Below are 6,000 nucleotides of genomic sequence, written 5' to 3'. Positions count from 1 at the left end.
GAAGATTGATGTTAATATAGCTGGAAGAAAAAATATGCGGTAGAGAGAAATATCGTTAATAACTTTAATAGAAGAACGATTTCGTCATATGAATGAAAAATGTTAAGAACTCCAATAATATAGTATTGTTTATAACAAACGAATAAAAAATCGAACAAAATAGTAAGTAAAATACGAATGATGTCCACGCAAATGCATATACGTCCACATAAATGATCATATAAATATATTTTCCTCTGTGGTGTTAGAAGCTTATTTTCGTACAATATCCGTAAAAAAGCAACGAGGTGGCAACACCGCCACCTATTCCGGCGAACTTATAACGCAAGATTTAATACCGCGCTAAAGATTCAGTTGCCGGCATCACTGTGGTGTTGTTGGTTGGTCGCGCGTGAGATATCCGGTGGTACGTAGTACGGGCAATTCCAAGCCAGCTGATAAGTTCGCGGTCCGAACCTCTTCCAGATTCTATCGCTTGGTGAAATCAAAGTGAGTGGTACGCATAATCAGTCAAAATAGAAGTATTATTATGAATGTTGGCACGGTCTGGTGACAGTGGCTTGTTTTTTTTTTGCGAAACCGATTGGTGAACACAAAATAACTAGGCAGTCGGCATCATCAAATGTACCGTTACGTAACAATGACATAATGAGTTTACAGGTCGATTAACCGCATAACGAAAAAAGAACATTCGACTGTTTCGCAATAGAAATGCTGTAGCGTGACTTGTGCGAGCGTGTGTGTGTCTGTGAATGTATGTGCCAGTAGCCACAATAGTTTTAATTTTTGTCCTGGATCTTGAACAATTATCCCCAGAGAGGTATATGTAACAGATCGTCGATATCGAATGAAAAATAGTTGGTGACTCAGTCCGGAGATTTAGATTATTATCACTCGCCAAACCGGATTATTATTATTAGATAGATGAGATCGTCCCTGAAGTTTTTTTTTTGTATATTTAAGACAATTGTAACAAAATGTTCCATCAAATTATTTTTATTACTATAGTATGTAGAACAGATTATTACTGTTTCATACATCTGACACACTATCAGATCTAATCGGATATTGGATTTTTTTTTCTTTCTTACTCTTCGTGAGTCCACAATCTGCCCTATTGGCAATAAGTATTTCTTTTGTTTATATTATATATACATGGCATGTAGAAAATCACTTCATTAAGCAATCTTCTGTATAAAATATTATCTTAATTAATTAGTCTTATTCTAATGCTTATTCTAAACTCTACATATGTCCAGTAATCAGATCAGGTGGTGTTAAACGTTTTAGTCTACGCACTTCACTATCACGTCGCATATTTAGCTGATTAGCGAGTACATTGGGATGCACTGACACTCTTTCGAAGTACTTCACACAAACACGTTGGATTACACTCGTTATAGGTTCTAGAGGAATATCGCGTTGTATCACTTTAATTGAAATATAGTACGGAGCATCAACAATGGCACGCAACACCTTATTTTGGAACCGTTGAATGATGGATATATTAGATTTGCTAGCGGTACCCCATAGTTGAATTCCATATGTCCAAATGGGCTTGAGTATAGACTCATACAGCAATACCTTGTTATCTAATGATAACTTGGATTTGCGCCCAATGAGCCAATACATTTGATATAATTTTAGTCCTAGTTGTTTCCGTTTAGAGAGTATGTGCTTCTTCCAGGTTAGGCGTCGATCTAAATGCATACCAAGATATTTAACATGCTCTGCTTGGGGGAGTTGACGATGATTGATATTTACTGGTGGACATGTTCTTCTACGCAGGGTAAACGTTATATGCGTGGATTTTGATTCATTGGCTTTAATGCGCCATGTCTTCAACCATAATTGTATTTGCTCCAGGTGGGTTTGTAGGTTTATTGATGCTGTGACTGGATCTTCATGGGATGCTAAGATTGCTGTATCGTCTGCATATGTTGCCACAGTAGTTATTTTTGTGGTGGGCAGATCAGCCGTATACAGAAGATACAGTACTGGACCCAGTACACTACCTTGCGGAACTCCTGAATATATGGGATTTAATTCGGTATGTTCATCGCCTTGATTTACAATAAATTGTCTGTCAGTGAGATACGATTTTAGTAGCTGATAGTCCGGATGAGGGAGAAGTTTCTTTAGTTTAACCTGCAAGCCCGTATGCCATACTTTGTCAAAAGCCTGAGATATGTCTAGGAAAGCAGCCGAACAATATCTTTTGGCATTTAGGTCAGCGTTTATTTGGTTTACAAGTCTATGCACTTGTTCTATAGTCCCATGCTTATTGCGAAAGCCAAACTGATGTTCTGGAATAATTTTTCTTTTTTCTATTATATAGTTTAGATTTCTCGAAAACTTTCGAGATTATTGGTAATAAACTAATCGGATATGAATTCTAAAATATATCAAATCACTTGTTGATATTATTTTATTTAAAAAAAATCAAATAGCGACAAAGTTCTTTTCTGTTTATAGATAATTACCGTAGATATAGATTAGTTGTTGATGAACCAAAACAAATAATAGAACGTCTTTCGTCAGAGACGGTTATTTTTACGCGCATCTGATACACTACAGTCACTAAAGCTACCAACAACCTAAAATTAGTTGAAAATAAAAGGGATAACTTTGATAAATAACCTACTAGACAATAACAACTACTAAACTGTTTCGGAACTAGAATAATATTTAATAATAATCTACACTCCAGTCTGATTTTGCCCTGACGCACTTTTCGATTTTTCGAGTGACTTACAATCTGTTTTTACGATAGCTTAGGTCTGGGTATATATCCAGAAGGACTCATCGGTCCTAATTTGGTCTGGTAGTGTAATTGTCAGTGTCGGTCACTTTGGTGACCAACCAACCCCATCTAATGATGTAATGATTCTTTTGATTTTTTCTATTAAACGCACCTCATTACGCTACGCAAAAGTAGCTTCAACAAAAAAATTGAACCGACATCAGAAAATAAAGAACTCACTAAAAATTAAAAAATAATCAAACTTTGAGATTTTTAACACAACATTTTTTTTAAATAAAATATGCACATAATAATCATTGTAATAACTAAATAAAATTGAACAAAAAACTTATTTAATCTATCTACTACACGTAATTTATATTCTACTATATACACACAATTTAGCTTAATACCTACCTAGCTGTCTGCAATAGTTCTACGACTTCTCATATGATAAGGTGAATAAATAAATGAGTATAAAAAGCTAAAATGCAAATTGAATATATATATATATATATATATATATATATATATATATATATATATTTTAAATTCTTTTAGCAACTATGGGTTTATCTGGACTTGGCCTAAAGTTTTAACTTAGGCTCCGAACCACGGTCCTCAGCATTAAGCCTACCGATTGGCGAGTGGCCAACTTCATCCCAGAAGACATCCGGTCTTACCCAGCCTGGTTACTGGCGTGACTGGGATCATTTTCCTTGTCGGATTTTGCACTCTTGCCTAGAACAATCACAAACATAAATTTACAACCATGCCCCAGCAGGATACGAACCCGCGGCTATCGCAACAGTAGGAGAACCGTTCCATCGCTTTTACCATAGCGCCAAGCTGACTAAAAAAATAACTTTGAAAATCGCTGTATAATTGACGGAGAAATCGGGGAACATACATTAAAAATAAAAAATATACAGCCGAAGTCTGTTAAAAATCAAATGGTTTGATTTTTTGAAGCCTGTGTCCTGTTCTGTTGTTAAGAGTTGTGTTACTTCGATACAAACATGAAAATGGAGTCTCACGTCATTCCTTCTTGTAAGTTATTTTGATTTCCTGAGTGACAATGGGTATCTGAAGGTCTCAGTCTAAGTAATCAGTGTTATAATATCTATGCTTCTTACAATCATGGGGATGATTCATATTTATATATTTGCTTGTATAATAATATTTTATTTTCCTATTTTGAATGAAATCTTGTTTCCTGATGGCTATAAAATGCATTTTGCGTGATCGTGACGTTTTTCAAGAAATATTGAATGATATGAACAAGTCCCAGAATTGTTTGTTCTGGACAATGATACATTTCGTTTCTGTAAACTTTTAAATAGTAATCGTATTGGTCAGCCACAATTTTGATAATTCCGTACTGATATGTCGTTCAAATAGAATTGTTTAAACCAACTAATTTTAAATATTTTGGAAGAATGTTTATCTGAAATTAATAATTACTTAACACTATATGTTACATTGAAGATGTATGTTGTATGGTGGTTTTGTGAACATACAACACTTAAGTTTATTTGGACATTTTTGATTGCGCCAAAATTTCACAGCTTCATCCAACATGAATGTAAAAAATCTGTTAATGAAGAAAAATACTTGCATGGCAACGACCTCATCGAGCTCTGACTATCTAGCCCCGATTAAATACAATCTTGATGCAATGAAAAAACATACATCTGTATATATTTTGCAATAATTCTATTTTGGTTTGGTCGTGTTAGCTTCATTAAAACAATACATATTTGTTGAGCTGATACCTTTTTTATGTACACAGTTTATTGTTCGTAAAAAACACCTCGTAAAATCTGCATATCCTCAACAAACAGTGAAAGTCTCGATGCTCTTTATACCTTGTCGATTCGAAATTGTGTCTTCCACCGTATTTTTTTCGCTTCTTGAAGAAGAACCGACGGGTTTTACCAAATTCGTCTTCACGTAACCGTTGGTAAAAATAATATTATCGCTATTTTGAAACGACATTTTCTATTTATACGAACTGGTTTAGTTTAGTGAGATATTTATTGACTATTTTAACCTTGGACTTAATTAAGGAGAATACATTTCAATTATAGATAATGTCGCTGTTTTAGAATCGATATAAGTGGTGATGTGGCGAGGATATTTGTTTTTCTATTATAATCTATTTATTGTGTATTTTATCGACGTTGTAGCACCGAAGGCGATCACAGACTATCACATTACTGTGTACGTCCATCCTTGTTATATAATGTCTGATTAGTTCCTCAAGATCTTATGATTTCAACAATTTATTGATGACCATTTCAAAAGAACTGTTTCTCTTTTGAGTTAAACCATTCATCGAGCTATTTTTTCTACAATATCCTCGAAAGTGCAGCTATGCAAGCGAGTACCTCATTGATGCGAAAAGACGCTAGTCCGATGGGGTCAGGTCTGGGGAATACCACGGGAGTGATAAAACTTCGTATCCAAGTGATTTTATTACTTCTTTGACTGGTTTTTCTATATGAGACGTTTCTATATAAGTACTGTTTGTTACGCCCGGGACTTCACCGTACGACCGCTCGTTGATGATGATCATTGTTTCTCTTGAATTTTCTTGTTTTGTTGTTCTTATCAAAAAGTTACACTCTTCAGCTTTATTTGACAAGAAACTGAAGTGTTTTTGGTCAATTTCTAGGCATCAGCAATGATTTTGCCTAATATTTATTCGCTTTTATTATTTTTTTGGCCATGAATTATACATTCAACCTGACATAAATAGTTGTTTCTAAAGTGTGAGAACTTTATATTAAATACTTTTAATTTTGATATCGCTATATTTATCCTTAGTTTGTTATGTCACTACCTGTATACATCTTTCTTGATAAAACTATTTAATCACTTCATTCTCCTTAATGCATTTACCATATATTCTAGAAAATAAACCTAAATTAACTGCTAATCTATCACTATTTTATTTAATTAAGATATAAACGGTTTTCTCTAGATGATAGTGGTAGAGATGGTCGAGATGTTTTTCTGTAGGAAAAAATACTCTTTAATATTGCTCTGTATATCAACTGGCGAGTGGTAACGCGAAAAGAAAACAACGTCCATCGGTACAGAAAATTCGTGTTTATATTTGTACTTTGGTTTTCTTCTTTTCTGAACTTCGCTGAACCGTTAATCAGAGAGCAAATATCATGTCATGGCGTTGCACTGTTTCACGATAAACGCGTTTAATTTTAGCCGTTAACTTATTGTTCGTAGATTAGCAG

At 34.3% G+C, this 6,000-nt stretch overlaps 1 protein-coding gene across 3 annotated transcripts in view; it reads left to right on the top strand.

The window, feature by feature from the left end:
* Positions 1-344: 344 nt before the first annotated feature.
* The window catches only part of LOC143202459 (ATP-binding cassette sub-family C member 4), a 55,315-nt gene continuing 49,659 nt past the window's right edge, over positions 345-6,000 (top strand). The window contains exon 1 of one of the 3 annotated variants that reach the window (XM_076414001.1): positions 345-489. The gene's annotated coding sequence lies outside the window, so the exon portion shown is untranslated. Of the gene's footprint in view, positions 497-695; positions 821-6,000 lie in introns of those variants that run through there. The other 2 variants (XM_076414002.1, XM_076414003.1) reach the window with 2 other exon arrangements.

Source organism: Rhynchophorus ferrugineus, unplaced genomic scaffold (assembly GCF_030347505.1).
Source record: "Rhynchophorus ferrugineus isolate W39M unplaced genomic scaffold, kcgeb_rfMv2 rfM9, whole genome shotgun sequence".
NCBI lineage: Eukaryota > Metazoa > Arthropoda > Insecta > Coleoptera > Curculionidae > Rhynchophorus > Rhynchophorus ferrugineus.
The sequence above is the reverse complement of the archived record's forward strand: the minus strand, read 5'-3'. Positions and strand labels throughout refer to the sequence as shown.